General features: G+C 38.7%; 1 pseudogene; it reads left to right on the forward strand.

Moving 5' to 3' along the window:
- Positions 1–17,628, forward strand: part of LOC114686278 — a 149,478-nt pseudogene that overhangs the window by 108,867 nt on the left and 22,983 nt on the right.

Below are 17,628 nucleotides of genomic sequence, written 5' to 3' on the forward strand. Positions count from 1 at the left end.
ATGCATACAACACTGGATTGAATGAATGAAAGGCTGGATTTTATACTGCATTTTTCCTAGAGTTAGCTCATGACAGAAATGAGCAAAGGAAACATGATATTTGATTTTATGTGTCAACATAAAATCCTAGTCACATTTGTGGGTGGAGGTTTACTGTTCAGGAATATGTGTTCTTGGATGAGCCACGGGATGCACAGTTGGAGGACTGACTCCATCAATGTTCGAGTCTTAAAGACCCATTGTTCAAAGTTACATTTCCCTTATTTAGTCCTTCATAAATATATCTGCATGACATTAAGTCTCAAACTCTTATGATAGCATGCTGCAGGAAGAAACGATACTGCAGTCTAGACATATTTATTTCTGTGGATTTATCAAGATGTGTGATTTCCAGGATGAGAAGTAGTGAATGCATTGAATATTGTCCAGTTTTCAAAGATCAGGTATCTTAGAAGTGATTTGCCAAAGTAGTGAACGGTGTGGCTGATTTCCCTCATGAATGTCAACCTCTGCTGTGGAGAGGAGCACACTTGTGGAAGTTTCCTGATGAACAGTAGGTGAGGGTTTTCACTTTTGAAATGCAGGAAGCACACATAAGGGGAACTAGCTGACTGTGAGTCTGGTTATATCCTCAGTGACATAGACAACAGGTACAAGTGCTTATTTGGCCTGGCACACTCATTTCTTTCCTTATTTTCTATTTCATTGGAGGTAAAAAGTTTATTATAGACATACATACAAACACACACACGTACATACACACACATACATATATATACATTGATACATACCACAGTATGCTGGGGGCTCTGAAACATAATAAGTCTCTGGAGAATGAGCTTTATGGGTCCTTATCTTCAGGAAATCTAGATTACCTGGTGAATTCTGAGATTTCATATATATATATATATATATATATATATATATATATATATATATATATATATAACACATGTTCTTATCACAATTCCAAACATGTACACTACATATCCTGGTCCTCCATCCCTAGACCCTTTCCCACCCCTACCCGCCCCTCCCTTATTCATAAGCCTCTTCTCTTATTTACTAGTTTGAATTTTATTTAGTGTCCCCACAGAGTTTAATTAAGGCCGCCTGTGTGAGCCTAAGTTTCTCAGTAACTATGAGTGCCTGGTGGACTCACTGGTGGGTACTCGTGCTGCTCCAAGGAAGTCACTGGGCAGTGGAAAAACCATGGGGAAGCGGAGGGCAGAGAGAGCTAGCTGCAAGCGGAGTAAACTGAGTTGCCTGACTAGAAGGTGAGCCAATAAAACAAGAGCTGAAACAGGGCGGCTGGAGGGCATCCTAGTGCATGAGGGGGCTGAAGGCGAGACTGAGGATTAATCTCTCGAGTATTATCTTCTTAAGGTACTTTTCTCTGATGAATGCTAGGTGGCTTTACGGGTTGTGATGTCTTTGGAACAGGATCAGCTTCTCAGGTAGCAGCCTCCAGTGGCAATGCCTGTGTCCTGCTGAAATGCCAGATGTTAGCCTGTTGTTTTTGGTATGAATTCCATGAAATTGCAGGGATTGCTAGGGAAATGGAAATTTGATTAGTCCTTCCTCCCTGCCCCCCTGCCTGGGGAGAATGCCATTTTAGCAGGAAGGACAGAAATACTATACTCCATCATATTTTGCCATTTTCCTTCACCTACTGCTATGCATGTGTAAAATAATAATAAAATTTCTGATTTCTATCAGAAGTTATTTTAACTGTGATTTTGCATAGATGACCCATTTGTAGTTGGATGAATAAGAGTGGCTGGAGCTTGTCTGTTCTTGGTTATCTTATGGTCTGATTGTTCATTATCCCCTGATTTGGGGATTTACTTTTGAGTAGATCAGCTTTGTACATCTGATTGTGAGAAGACTGCTCTGTTTTTAGGTGGCAAGTACTGCTCAGTATTGCAAGGAAATTAAACTCTTCCAATTATTCAACAACTTGTATAAATTTTGAAGATAATTTTTTAAGAATAATGTTGACATAAAAGTATTTTAACCTCACTATTACATGTGAACTATTCAAATCTTTTCTCACCCCTAAGTAGAAATAATAATAGAGCCTAAATTAATCTTCCAAGGACTTTAGACAAGTAACAAAATGTTTTATCCTCTTGCAGCATCTACTTAAAAAATGTATAACAGTAAACTTTCTTTTGCACAGATGCAAATTTTAAAGAAGTCTCTTCCTAGTTTTTGTGTCAAGGAATGCCTCTCTCGTGGACTTGGCAGACATCTCTTTGAAATGAAGATGGCATCCCATTTTCCAGGTTATAAAGGGGGTAGGAGTCTAACTTCTAGTCACAAAAACAGATGCCTAATCACATTGGCCATCTCTCTCACCGGTCCTCCTTCCTTCCTAACTCATCCTGGCGCTTAACAGATCTCCTACCATTGATGGCGGCAGAACTGTATCCAGCCTTTTTGCCTTATTGTGATAATACTCAAGCCTAATGTGTTAGTCTCGGAGAAAATCTCCCTTACTTGTTACTTTGTTGCAGTCATTCTTTGACATAGGACGGGCTTGGAATCATGCCAAAAGGAGGGCACTGAGGACTTCAGCCAGCAGCGGATTCAATATAAATAGTGAAGTGGTCCACACACAGTGCCGTGTTTTCAGACTTAACTTGCACATTTAGATGATGAACATATTCTTTCTTTGAATTTGAAGACTGAACCGTTAGGAGAAGTTTCACTGGGCTGAATCTAGGCTGAATGATCTTTTAAGAAACTTAGAAAATGAGAATTATTGGAGTAGAATGATTAGGTCTACAAACTTACAGAAGATATGAGAGTTTGGATGATGAGGATAATTATACCACTGTACATTCAAGGTGCAGGCGTACTTATTTCTAGAGGTAAAATGGAAAATCAAGTTAAGCAAGCACCAAATCCTTTTGTTAGGATATTGAGCTTTCTTTGGACTTCTTTCCTACCTTCCAAGCAGCAAAGATAATTTGATAAGTTATTTCAATGATTCTTGTGCACTACCTTAGCTTACAAAACAAAGCAGTCCAAAAGTGCAAATATAGCATTCTGCTTTAATGCAAAGATGGGAAATAACACAAGCAATTATCTGACAAATGGCAGCTGTTTAAACTGCAGGATACTAAACTAGTATCTTAGCAGGGGTGTGATTATTTATAGGCCATTAAAAGTTTGTTTCTTCATTATTTTATTTTTATTGTCTTAGGTTTGAGAAAGGGAAAGATAAACTCTCCAGTTGAAGAGTTTATTGCTTTTACTACAGGGGAGTTGCTCTGATTCTAAAAGGCATTTTGTTACTTGATTAAAGTTCTCAAAAGATTCGTTTGAATTTTTTTCTTATTTGTATTTAGAGACCAAATATTTGAACAAGTAACAAATAATAGCAAAAAAAAACATTTGTGGCAACATTATTCTTATTAAAATGAACTTCACAATTTATACAAGTTAATGAGTCATGGGAAATTTTAATATTTATTTAAAATTTGGATGTATTTAGTACCTAAGAACAGAACATCTGTCATGCATGTTATGTTGCTTTTCTTGTTGCTATGACAGAGTATATGACAGAAACAACTCAATGAAAGAAGACCTTACTGTGGTTCATGTTTGGAAAGTGTGTCATTGACAGGGAGGCACGAGGACAGGAAATGGGCAAGGGAAGTGTGAGGTGGATCTTTATGGTGTGTCAACGGTCAGGATGCAAGTAGGGTGGACTGGAACCGAGGGATGAACTGTAAACATTAGACCCTCTCTGAAGTGACCCATTTCCTCTGGTTTATGGCCCACCTCTGCAACACTCGACAGCGTCTCACCCAACACAATTGGCAGCAAGTTTTCAAACACACGAGTTTGTAGGGCACAATTCACCCCCAACACAACCCATAAGATCCCGTGCCTTCGTCTGAAGTGGTTAGGCAGATGGGGCTAATTGTTATGGAACCAAATAGTGGATGAAGTTACCTTTATTGCTTCTATTTACTCCTTTATTCCATTTCAAGTACCACTTCTCTGTTTCTTTCCAGGTATTCAGTATCTTGCTAATTGTAATCCAGTCTCCCCTGGAGAGAAAATGGCAATTATTTTCAGATTCATGAATATCAATTGATGCAATTGCCTCATTATTTTTTGATATAACACCTACACTAATAGATCAGAAAAAAAACAGGTACACTTAGCGTCTAGACTTCATCAAGGCACTACTGCAGATTACCTCTTGTGCGTCTGTGGGTTAGACATATAAATATAAACCCGATTGCAATGCCTTTAGGTTGACTGATTATCAGACATCTGTGTCCACAAAATCTCTATAAATGAACTATTGTCAACAGAAGAAAGAAATCTTTCATCCACACAAGGAGAGCTATGCCCTTGTTCATTAATATTAATAAATTGATAAATAGTTATACATTCACTAATTTTTAAGAACATGATATTTGGTTTAGACGGAGAGTGAGCCTACTGTGCACAGTTACAGCAGGATCCATCGAAAACGTTGTCTGTCTGGGAAGTTCTCCCTGATCAGACTACTTTTATCCAGGATGAAAGTAGGCACTTATATTTGTGGTCTCAAATCTATGAGGGTGGAAGCAGGCATGCCAGAGAGCCTGCCAGGAGGACCTGAGAGTTGAGTTGAAAATGCATTTCAGATAAATTGCCTGTCTGATGTTGTTGTAGAGGCTAGGACAACTTTAGATAAATTAAGGGAACTGTGGCTTAGAGAATGTGAGTGCCATTGTCTCTTCTGGGTGCCAGATAATACTTGGCTGATTCCTTTTAATCCTAAGTGTTGCAGTTTAACAGGAATGTGGATAAACTCAGGAGACATAAATGGAGAGACCAAGAAGATGCCATCCCAGAGAAGACCATTAGGAAGGACTAAATTTGATAGTGTGTGTGTGTGTGTGTGTGTGTGTGTGTGTGTGTGTGTGTGTGTGTGTGTGTGTATGTATGTGTATGGGGCACATAACAGTGCTTAGAGGAGTGATGTGGAGTAGCTTTATTGGAAGATATGTGTTTCCAAGAAGGGCTACCTGCAGTTAATTTCCACCCAAGAAGCAGAATTAGAATCAGCTTGTTCATGCATGTTCCCATGCTGGCGTTATCTGCACATATCTACACTGTCTACATTTCCAAGTACAATTGAGAGATTACTTGATGCTATTCCCTGTGATCACCCTTTTTTTTTGTGCTGTGTCCCTCTGCACCATTTACAGGAAGTCAATGGCAACAGCTTGTTTCAAAGAATTGTTATTCTATTAATAGGGGTGTTGACAGCATGTTTTATATTAAACTAGCTTAATTCTCAGGGGGTTTTCATTCATAGTTATAGGGTTACAATTTCGGTTTGTCTTTCTTTAATGTCTCTTTTTAACCTCGGTGACTGTTGTTGTTATTGTTAGTGTATGTCTAGTAAGGATAATTCCAACTATATGAAGAAATTTCTGATAAGTCAAGGAATTTATCAAGCTCCTGAAAGATCCACATGATGATGCTTTGCTGTTTTCGTCTTGACACGTTTTTATCAGTACATTTTTTTTTCATGATTTTGTGTGGAATTGGCACAACTTTTCAAATAGATAACAGCATTGAGATACAGAGAAAACCCATATGTCTGTTTAGTTTTTTATCATGAAAAAAATAATCCTTCAGTGAAATAATGATGATGTGAGTGGTACCTCACATATGTGGAGTTACACACACATAAGGGTTACTTCTTCTGTGACTGGCTTATTGCACAAAGCATAACATCCTCGGATTCATACTGTATACTTACAGAAGGCATTGAAAACGTGAACTCACAGAAATAGAGACTAGAGGGAAGGAGGGAGGTGAGATCTTGCTCAGTGGATGTGATGCCTGTTCTTAACCTTCAGGATTATTGAATTAAAAAATGGTAATTAGTGTAGCAGGCTTTTTCTTTTGGACCACCAACCAGCTCCCAAATCATGAGACAGAGACTTATTATTAGTTGTGAATTCTTGGCTTTATCTTATGCTTGTCCCACTAGCTCTTATAACTTAATCTGTTTCTCTTTAGCTATGTTTACTTTGGCATTTTTTTAACCTTTCTTTCCTTACATCTTATTTCCACTGCTTCTCATGTCTGGCTAGCTGGTGGCTGACTGGCTTCTGGCCCTGGGTAACTCCCCTTCTTTCTCCCTCCTTCTCTCTTCCTCCTTCTCTCTCAAGCCTAGATTCCTCCTCCTACTTCGTCTCTCTGCCCGCCAGCCCCACCTATCCCTCTCCTGCCTAGCTATTGGCTGTTCAGCTTTTTATTTAGACCAATCACGTGCCTTAAGCAGGCAAGGTGAAACAAATGCCACACATTTTTACATAATAAAACAAATGCAGCATAAGCAAAAGTAACACATCTTTACATTATTAACAAAGGCAGCAGGAACAAACATAACACGTTTGCCTAGTTAAAATATTATTCCACAACAGATTAGCAACACACTTTTCAGTGTGTCCAGGAAGACATTTTCAGAGCTGGCTAAACAAGTGGGCAAAGCTTGCCTTAAGTGTGGCAGCCATGCAATAGGCGGGGCCTGGGCAGACTAAATAAGGAGGAAGAAGCATTCTTTCTCTCTGCGTCTTAGTGGTCATGAGGATACAAATGTGCTTACCACATAGTTGTCTGTTCGTCCCCTCCCCTCATCTTTTAAATTCTTTTAGATGGAGTATCATGTATCCCTGGCTGGTTTAGAGTTTGCTATGTACAGTCAAGAATTACCTTGAACTTCTAATCTTCCCATATTCTCATGCGCTTTAGTTCTTAGGCTACAGGCACTCACCACCATGCCCTGTTTGTGCGGGACTGTGAATAGAACCCAAGGCTTCATGCACACCAGATAAGAATGTTCTTGACCAAGCTACATGCTCTCTCCCTGACACATGGTCTTTAAGACTTGGGGTTCTGCCTTACCACAGGCCTCAGCAATGGAGCTAGCTGATCACAGACTACAATCTGCAAAAGCCTGAGACTTAACAATCCTTTAAGTTGTTTTCTATTTGTTAGGGAGTGACGAATAGCTGATTTACACAGGGGGTGTGAAGTGTCAGTTCTGTGAGATGAAACAGAGGTGATAATCTGCTATACAGCACAGTGCCCCCAGTTAACAACACAGTACAGTGCACACATTTTAAATGATTTTTACCACAAAATCACTACCAGAACAAAATTAAAAGCCCAATGACATATAAAAGGACATAAGGAAAGTTCTGGAAGCAATGAATGCGTTTAACGGCTTGGTTGTGGTCATGGTGTCATATGTGGACAGGTTGTCTGTCCAAACTATCCAAATTGCATATAATAAACATGCGCTGCTCTCCTATATGCCAATAATGCCCCAGTAAAGCTGTTAAAATGAGTCAAAAACAATATCAATAAAAAGTAAACAATAAAATGTAACATTTAAAAAATTGTGAACATGGTTTGAAAATTAGTAGGAAAGCATCTAATTCTGCCTCTCATTTCTTCCATGTGTATTTTGTGATGCCACCACCTAGACTTGAGTGCGTAAAATTTATTTTGAATTTATTCTGAAGCTGTCTTTGTTTTTTAGATCCCAAAGACAGCAGCTGCCTCCCACTTAAAACCAAGACCCGTTAGCTCAATTTTCTTAGCTGTTAGCTCACAGAAGCACAGTTTCGGCAGGTTCTAGCATTCCCCATTAGAAAGTCCCCCATCGCTGGGCATTTTAGCATTTTCCTGCATTCACATACTCAAGAGGCTCAGGAATCAGGGCTGGGAATTGATTAGCTTATGTTCTACAGTAAGACATCTCGATGGAACACATAAAGTTTCTGCTGTGCTTCTAAGAAGGGAGAAGACCAGTTGCAGAGATTGTTCTGTGAGAATTCTCTTATGGCTTTTATCACCGCAACCCTACTTACCTGCTGCTTTGTGCCAACATTCTTGTACTCTAGTGTGTTATTGCTAACTTGAAAATAAAGATATGGCTTTCTCATTAAACTGCTCTGCTGGGTCTCTCTGCTATGGTCCTAAACGGTTTCCAGATCATTTACAAACATGCATCCAATTCCTTTTAGTTACAGCCCAAGCATATTATTACATACATCTGAAAGCATATTTAAGCATAGCATCACTTGTAGTTGAAAAACAGAGATATAAAATGATTTTGGATAAGGGACTCGCCGTTTTGCGGTTCTGTAGATTCACTACTTCACTGGTTTGCTGATGATGTACTTTAAAAGTACAGTTTATTAAAAACTGCCTGGTGTTTTCATTTGTGAAGGGGGCAGTGAGCACTAATTTCTCAGGGAGTTCCACATCTGTGAAGTTTATAATCCAGTTAGGAAGGCAGGCGATCATTTCCAAGATGCTGAAATAGTCACCAGAGAGAATCACTTTCTGTTCTGCAAATGTACCTCATTTAGATCAACTCACTGAAATATGGACTCTCCATTTTCCAGGGAACATCTAGTTCATGGCCAGAGCATATTGAATGTTCACAACCAGTGGATCATCCATGACCAAGTCTCCATGCTTCTTTCTGCTCTAGCAGGGTCCTTTGCCTTCCAGAGGTGAGGTGTTTATCCCAAAACCTATTTGTGGCATCTGTATATATTTTATGTAATCGAATATTGTCAGGGAACATGATAGAAATAATGACAGTGAATGGTTAGAACACTGCTTTTTTTAAAAAAAACATTTTCAATATGTTTATAGAAATAGATCTGTATAATTGTCATTAAGCATCATAAGGGCACACAGTGCCTAAAAAGAAACGTTTTATCTTCTCAATTTGAAGTTAGGATGGTATTACAATATTCAGCTCAAGTTAGACTGAATTCTGAGAAGAGAATGAGATAATAGTGACATTGAAGCCATCATACCCAGCTTGTCTGTGTGTTCAGGATCTGTTGATTAATACCTACCCATATACCAAGCAGACAGTGGTGCCCACACAACACGTGAGTGTCAGAGATCTGAAATTGCTGATATATGACTCTGAGACCCTCAAAAGGGAGAAGGGGACAATGTTGGAGCATGTGAAAGGGACGAACCTACAGATCCAAAACAGCAGGATCTCCATGACACAGGACAACAACAGGATATCCAAGAGGAGCCCCAGTGAGATCCAGTATTGATGATGTAGCAGAAGCCAGAGGCCTTAAGCCAGACTAATGACTCATAGTAATGAACACTTGAAAGTAAAGATAAAGGAGACACTGTGTGACTCAATGGGCTTCTTCCATGACAATATTCTTACTTTTTTTGGGGGGGGTGTCTTTAAAATTTGTTTTTGCTTTGGGGTGGGAGTTTGCAAGGGCAGATGGTGGATTGGAGAGGACGGGAGATGAGTAGGATTGGGATGCATGATGTGAAAACCACAAAGAATTGATGAAAGTTAAAAAAAAATTAAGTATCCTACATTCAGGGAATAGACTGTGCCATAGAACACTGATGTTATGGAGACCAACTTGAAGAGTTCAAGAAGGAACGAGGACAAGGAAGAAATCCTGTTGAATTGTACGACATGTGGGCAAAGAGCACAGAAGGTAGGAATGGCCTTAGATTTCCATTAGGCTTTTTATTTATCTACAGCTGTGGGAGTCAATGTTTTCACTGTATTTGTATATGCACAGAGTATCACTGGTTATCGAAAGAAAGGCATTTTCAGACTTCAATAGACATACACAAATAAAAAACCTTTGTTTTTTATAGATGTACTGGAAAAAGCACATTGTTTAGACAAAATAGAGAAATTAAAAATGTATTTTTTGGTGGCTGAAGAATCGACTTGGGATTTAAGAGCATTTACTATTTTCTTAGAGGTCCCAGGTTCAGTTCTCAGCACCCATCTTGAGTGGCTCAAAACTCTGTGTGTGTGTGTGTGTGTGTGTGTGTGTGTGTGTGTAATATATATATATGTAATATATATATAATATGATAATATATACCTGTCTATATATGCATATTATATTAAACACGATAATATATGTGCATATATGATATTATGTGCACATATATTATATGTGTTATTAATATGTACATATAATATCATATATGTATATACACACACAAGGAGTTTTGTATAATTTTATTTAACATAACAATATATATAATATATATAAAAGTCTCTCTATATATACCATTTTATATTTATTACATTATTTTGTATAGTATTATATATAGTTTCAGTTTCTCTCTCTCTCTCTCTATATATATATGTAATTTATTCTTGAAAATAAAAGGAATTTGGATATTTGCAACAATGAGAATGAATGTGGAGGATATTATTCTAACTAAGACAAGCCATGCACATAAAGGCAAGCATTGCATGCTCTCACTTTCATGTGAAGAATCTGCAGAAGTCAAATGCATGGTTGCAGAGAGCAGAAGGATGGTTCTCAGACACCAGGGCTGGGATAGGCACTGGAGAGATGTTCAAAGAGCACACTTCAGTGAGGTAGAAGACTAACATTTGCAGACACAATGCAGGGTATGATGACTGCAGTTAGTAATAGTGTGCTGCTTATTTTAAACTTGCTACATCAGTAGATTTAATTTTTCTATAGTAATTCAATAAATATGTGAAGTGATACATATGTTAATTAGGTTGATTTAATTTTCCTGTCTTATGAACACATATCAAAATATTTTTCCTCATAAATTTATATAATAATTGTCAATTAGAACTAGCAATTTTAACAGGGAATTGTGCTTGCAATAAGTTTCTGGTAAGACTTGGCAGTTCTTGTAACAATGGTCTTGTGTGAAATACGGGGACTTCAATAGCTTATAAAACAAGTGTCTTGAGTCCTTCCAAATTTAAAGTGGTGTCCTTTGGTGGTAGGCAGTTCAGGCAGTTCACCCTAAATGTAGACTTGTTCCAAGATTTTTAACTTCCCAGTTATGTTTCTCTCTCTCTCTCTCTCTCTCTCTCTCTCTCTCTCTCTCTCTCTCTCTCTCTCTCTCTCTCTCCCTCTCCTTCAATCCCTTTCCTCTTTCTCATTTCTTGGTCCCCCATACAGTGGCTATACCTCCTTTGCTATACGATCCCCCAATCATACGCTGTACCACAGGTCCCAGTGCCTATGAACTGAATTCCCTGAAATTTAAAATGAAAAGTTTTGTTCTTTTAAGTAGATTCCTTTCGAGTATTCTTGTCACAGTGACAGGAAGCCAACTTACTGTTAAAATTCATTAGCCTAGGTAAACTGATTAAACAGAAATTCTAGTAAATCAGGGGCCAATTGTGAGACTATCATTTCCTCAGGAAAGGGCTAGCTGAAAGTGGTCCACGAAGAGAAGGCTATTGTCCATTCCTTTAGTCTGGCAAAAATACCACATACTGGGCTTGAAGGAGAGCAGCAACTCTCAGTAGCTGCTCAAGATTGCTGAAGGAAGTGAAGGTTCATGTTTTAGTAACCATGTTAAAGGGCTGTGATTCAAGTAGCCATATAGTGCTGAGCACACCCATTTAATTCAGAAACCATCCGAACAACCAATGTTCTAGTTCGTCTTTTGGAACTCCAAATGAACTTATTACTTCAAGGTGTTTGTTTCCTTGACATTTTAAAATACTGAACCTGTTTAATTTCTACAAACATGGCCTTGTATAATATGGAATTATATCATTTAGTTGGCCATGAGTGCTGTAGTGTGGCTATTTCCTCTGACTTGAAACATTCCCTCCCAGAGGGAATGGGATGGCTCAAGAAATTCACAAGAAACTTACAAAGTGCCACAGGAAGCTACAGTCCTCTGGAGGCTGTCTTTGAGGTGATGGAACAGGAAACAACAGGAGCTCTGTTTTCATGAACTCTGACCTCTGCTAGGGTGGAGCTTTTTTTGGTGATGTGATAGCTTCTGGAGTTACTCCTGCTCCTTCAGTGACACAAGTAAACTCACAGACTCACCAGGATAAACATTGATGCAATCATTTATTTGAGACTGTTGCTGCCCTATGTTGCTAAATGGATATTTGGTCAGTGTTTCTCAAGGAAAACTCAGGCAACAAATACTTTATCACCAAAACCAGTTAGGAGATAGAGACTGACAGAAATTTCTTCCATTAGCTGCTTCCACGTATTGCAGGTTCAGACGTTTTAGTTACTACCACACATTTGGTCTGCTCAGAGCTGGGCCTTCATGCTGCCTTGAAGGATGGGTAATAATAATAATAATAACAACAATAATAAAGCCTGTCTTCAGAGCACATGTTCTGTTTTCATTTAGCCCTTTTTATAAGATGCACAGATATTTTACCTGGGATCTGAAGCCTGTTCCTCAATAGCTTTTATGTTCTGGAAGATTCCAGAACCACAGGGTCCAATTGCACACTGCCACCTTTCCTTCGTTCTTGGGTTACAAACTTTTCGCATCTGTCAGGTCTCTCTTTTTTGCCTTTGTCCATTTGGGCTTAGTATATTCATAGTCCTGATGTCATTCATCTGGGTTCCACTGCCCTAAGGGAATTCTATCATTCCTGTCTGTCACTGGAGTATAGAGCAACCTTTGCGAGCGCTCAATGCCAGGAAGATCTTCCCTCCCCGTGCAAGACCATTCTACTGAGTGTATTCCCAGTTTCTTGGACACTTTAGCCCAACTCAATACAAAGACATGTTCCAGCAACTGTCAACTTTGGCATTTTTACTTGTCAAGTTTTCTGTGTGGAGGTTGTAATGTTGACATTTTTCTTATAATAAACACTGGCCTTTGCCTGCACAATATAGAGAAAACATTCAGGTTGCCTAGATCAATGATATAACTGCATTTTATATTAAAAATTTCCTCGATTATTTTTTGATCACTGTTTTGTCTTGTGTAATGTACTTTTTTATTACCCTTCTCAGTTGAAATAACAAAAGATGAAAATTAAAAGGAAAAGGAATATTAAAAAGGAAATGATATTGCACTGAAAGAAATAGTGAAATATAATCAAAACATTTTAATTAAAAGTGATTTAATAAATCTAGCTTTAGTTATTTGACTTATATTGGATAGAGCCACTATGTGGTCAATATCTTTTGAGGCCAAATAATAGGTAAAGTGTGATTAAAAAAATCCCATGGTTATTTAATAATTCACCTCTAGCTATCTGAATACCTAGCCTAGAGCTCAAGCTGTTCTCTGTGGTTTCTCACCTCCTAGAAAATAAAACAAAGGTTCCTAGCACCTATTCTTTCTGTGGTGTTCTTTGGCTTAGCACAGAAAAATGAGTTGCATTTTCTTTTTTAAATCATAGTGTGAAAAGCCAAAACCATAAACTGAAAGTTTGTGCTGCTCAAACTTTCCTTAGCAGTAGAATTCCATTTCTCTGCAGCTTCTCTGTGCTTTCTGCATTTACGGCTTGGGGGATTTGAAGGGTCCAGAAAATAATAGACCCATGTTTTCTATCATCGTCTTTCTCCATTTTTTCTTTCTGCTGAGAAGTTTCTCCACCTCCATGGATTTACTGTTGTCCCTCTGGTCAGGAGCTGACTGTAGCACTGGCTTTTTGAATTCTCCTTGTGAAGATATAATCATTTAATGACTCCTCAAAAATGAGTTAAGACATTTAAAAATTTGTTGTCATTTTTGCTCCGCTTTTCTCTGTGTTTTGTTTCATTTTAGGGGCCAATTGTTTTCTTTCATTGATTTCCTTGTGGTCAAGAAGGCTTTAAGTCCTGAGCTTGGCAAAGGAGGATAATTGTTGGGAGGCAAATGCCAGCAAAATACAATGATGAATGTAAAAGACACTGTAATCATTAACCAGTCATTTTGCATGCCAACTAAAAAAATACTACATTTGAAAAAGTTGTCTCCAGCGTGGTTAAGCGTCAGGTGGGTTGGCCTCTGATCATAGTTTTCTTACCGTTCCTACTGTAGAAAACTGGTAATTACACATTAATTCTACACTGCTTTGAGATATACTTCTTTTAGATGATTACTGACCATTCTTAAGACTCAGGAGTGTCTTTATCAAAGATCTGGGCTATTCTTTGAAAACGTAATTATCAAGTAATATAGAAGGCTGGCAAGATGGCTCAGCTGGTAATGGCAGTTGCTGCCAAGTTTGATGGCCAAAGTTTGATCCCCAGGAACCAAACTGTGGAAGGAGAGAACTGATTCCTGTAGCTGTCTTCTAATCTCCACAGGTGAATAGTAGTATACAATAAATAAATGGAGTAAGCAAAATTTAAAGAAATATAGCCTCTCATCTCTTAGAATGGTGAGTGGGAGTATAACTCCTAATGGACATCTTGCTCCAACTTATAAAGCACATCTTATCCTCAAGATAGGTCTATTAAGATCACACAACTTGTAGCTGCTTCTCCAAGAAATCAGATCACCCTGCCTGGTGGCCTCTCTCTTTCTAGATAAAAAGTTGATTAAAAAAATATGTATGCTACGCTATGGCCTTGAAGCATCTCTCACCCTTTGTGATTTGGAGCAAGAGCAAGACAATTTTAATATGTAGGTTCCCTTTTATCTGGTGCCTCTCTGTTTTGTAACTTCTTAGGTGAAGGGTAGACCTCCCTGTGTCATGTGGTGTGGAGTGTCCCTCCTGCTCCAAGACTGTCAGAATGGGAAGCTCTGCTTTCCTGCAGTCCTGAAGGCTCACTCTCTTCAGGATACCATCATGCTCTCTTTCTTCAAGACTTCATCATGCTGCCTGTAGCGTAACTCAGTCACGAATTCTCTCACTGTTCTGGAGTTTGAAGGGTCTGTCTCCCCTTCAAGAGTTTCAGCATGCTGTATTTGATGGCTGCCCCTTCTAATTGAAGCTCCTTCTGGGACCTGAAGGCTTAGTCTCCAACTTCGGGCCATGATACTGTAACTCCTAACAAGCTCTCATGGGTAATTTGTCTCAGCTTTCCTTTTCTCTCGTCACATCCTCTGGTTCTTTCTAATAAGCGCAGACAGTTTGCATTTGTTTTGGGTAAGGATTATTGGCAAACACAGATTGGGAAGAATGTGGTTAGCCTCTGTCTTGTGACAACGTTCTGTAAATTTTTCCTGACCATTATCTAACATGATGTGCTACATTTTTGTGTTAACACCTGTTTCTGACCTGTCAACTATCTTCTGAAAATAGCTTTAATTGATGTGTAACTGTGTCCATCTCTCTTCCAGGGGTTTTAGTAACTTTTCAGCTTGTGCCGACACCACCACAGTCCAGACTTAGAACAGTTCTCAAATCCTAGATAGCATCCCCATTTGCAGTCAATCTATTCTACTTTGACTTTTAACCTGTTTGTTTTCCTGCATAGTTGGCAATTCTTAGCTGTCTGTTCATCTTTAAACCATGAAAGAGTTGATAGGATATGTACTGATGAACTACTTTTGTTTATACTTTCTTGAAGGAAGTCTCCCCTGAATTGGAGTCCCATGAGCAAATCTCTCTGAGAGACTGGGCTTTGTTCTCAGTGGCAAGCTTGGTTTTAGGTTGAGCAGATTAAGGTAGCCACGAAATTGCCAGAGTCTAAAGGTTTTCACTTATGATCAGCAACACCTAGATTTTTCCTAGTAAAGTATTTGCATTTCAAAACCAACTTTAGTTTACTTGAGCTGGAGAAAAAGGTGTGTGTGGGTATGTGTGTGCGTGTGTGCTGTGTGCGTGTGGTGCGCGCGCGTGTGTGGATATTTTTGTATGTGTGAAAGAGAGAGAGAATGAGGAAGAGGAAGGTTAGAAAGAGTAGGGAGAGGAGGAGGAGGAAAAGGAAGTGCAATTGTTCTGAAGATATAATTTCAATTGTTTTGCCTATGCTCCAGCTCACAGCAAACTGGCTGTTCTACCTTGAAAAGTCAGTTCCACCACCACAGAGTACTATCTCACAGGTATTATAACAAATTAAAATGATTTATTGGTTTATTGTTTCTTCATGTTTGTGCACCGGGTGCATGCAGTGCTCAGTGCCCAAGGTTGCCAGTAGGGGGCGACAGATCTCCTGGGACGAGTTAACAGATGGTTGGGAGCCATCTTTTGGGTCTCCACAGTGGAACCCGTTTCCTCTGGAAGATCAGCTACTGCTCTTAGCCCTGTTTTGTCTCTCTCCAGCCCCTTCTCACATGTATTTTGATGTGATACCTTTGGAAGTTTTTTGGTATCTTTATTAATTTTAAATGAATACTAAAAATTATTTTTTTTTGTTATATATAACATGTCACCTTGGATTATGTGGCTAAATTGGACTAACGAACATTTCTATTGTTTCATAGACTTACCGTTGCCTTGGAGAAGAGAATCCTTAACATTTCTACTTGTAGGTCAGTGAAGTAACTCAGAGGGTAAAACTGCTTTCTGCCAGGCCTCACAAGCTGAATTTGATTCCCAGAACCCACATGGTAGAAAGAATCAACTCCCCGCCTCATTTTTCTTCGATGTACAGACATTTGCCATGGCACACATGCACCCTCCCTCTTCACAACACACTTCCGTAAAGTAAGTAAAATGTAATTTTTTTTTTCTGAGAACTTCAACTTGCTTGTCCTTTGTGAAAGGACAATTAGAAATAGTCAAGATGACTGAGCTGGGCGAGGATTTGATGTATTGACAAAGTTCTTATGTAGAAAGTCCAAGGCTCTGGATATGATCCATAGCATTGCAAAGAAAATTGAAAAACGTCTGTTTACTTAAACCAATCAATACTCTTTCTCTTACTATACCTCTTAGAAACGTTTTTGCCCCTTGTATTCATTGCTGTGGGTTATTTTATTTTTTCTTTACTGTAATTTTACCATTTTCTACAGAAGGCAATTACATGTACTCTCTGCCGTCCTGCTCTGCTTTCTACTAAGAAATGAGAGCCAGATGGCAATTACTTTAATAGAGATGTCTCTGCTCAGTAATAGAGTGGATAGGCAGTTTTCTAGAGGTTGGATAAAATGCCATGATATGTTCTGAAAGGGGGTCCAGATAAAATATTTAGAATCCAAGTCCCATAGAAGATAATAGCTCAGGAAGATAAATGTAGCAATGGGGTTGCTTTTTCTGTAACAACATTTATCTTGAAGAGAATGGGACCCAAACACCAGAATCTTCCTAGAAGACAAAGAGTAAAGTTTCTACACATTGGAGAGTCTGCTAGCAGAGTATCAGAAAGTGTATGTCCCTATTCTTAGGGGAATAGAAATAAAATATCTTCTGGCCTATGCTTTTATCCCCAGAGGGAGATAGGAATTAGCTTTGATGGGAGATATTTTGAATTGTCTGGAAAAACTAAAATTATAGCTTGTCTTGTTGATTCTATGATATACTTCCTGTTTTCATTTTTTAACATTTTCATATACCAATATGAATACAGCCCATGATGTCACACATTGAACAAAATACTAGAGTTTAAAATTTCTTAGCAGAAGCGAAAGCATCTCTTTTGGAATGCATATTTATCCTCGTCTCAGAGAATCCATACAAGTAAATTTTCTGCAAAATGAGCAGCTCACTGCTAGCAGCTGATGGCCCTGATAAGAGTCAGGCCTGGCACATGTGACAACCTCTAGCAAGAGATCCTTTCAGCACTTCATGAGAAATGGAACAGTTGCTACAGAAAAGACATCTTTGACAGTGAACACTTTTGGAAATGTCTTTGGGGAGCAGGAAATTAAAATCAACACAAAAACAAAAGACTTAGTAGGTCTGAATATGAACCAAATATACAGATCTTAAAT

The sequence above is a fragment of the Peromyscus leucopus genome, chromosome 17 (assembly GCF_004664715.2).
Source record: "Peromyscus leucopus breed LL Stock chromosome 17, UCI_PerLeu_2.1, whole genome shotgun sequence".
NCBI lineage: Eukaryota > Metazoa > Chordata > Mammalia > Rodentia > Cricetidae > Peromyscus > Peromyscus leucopus.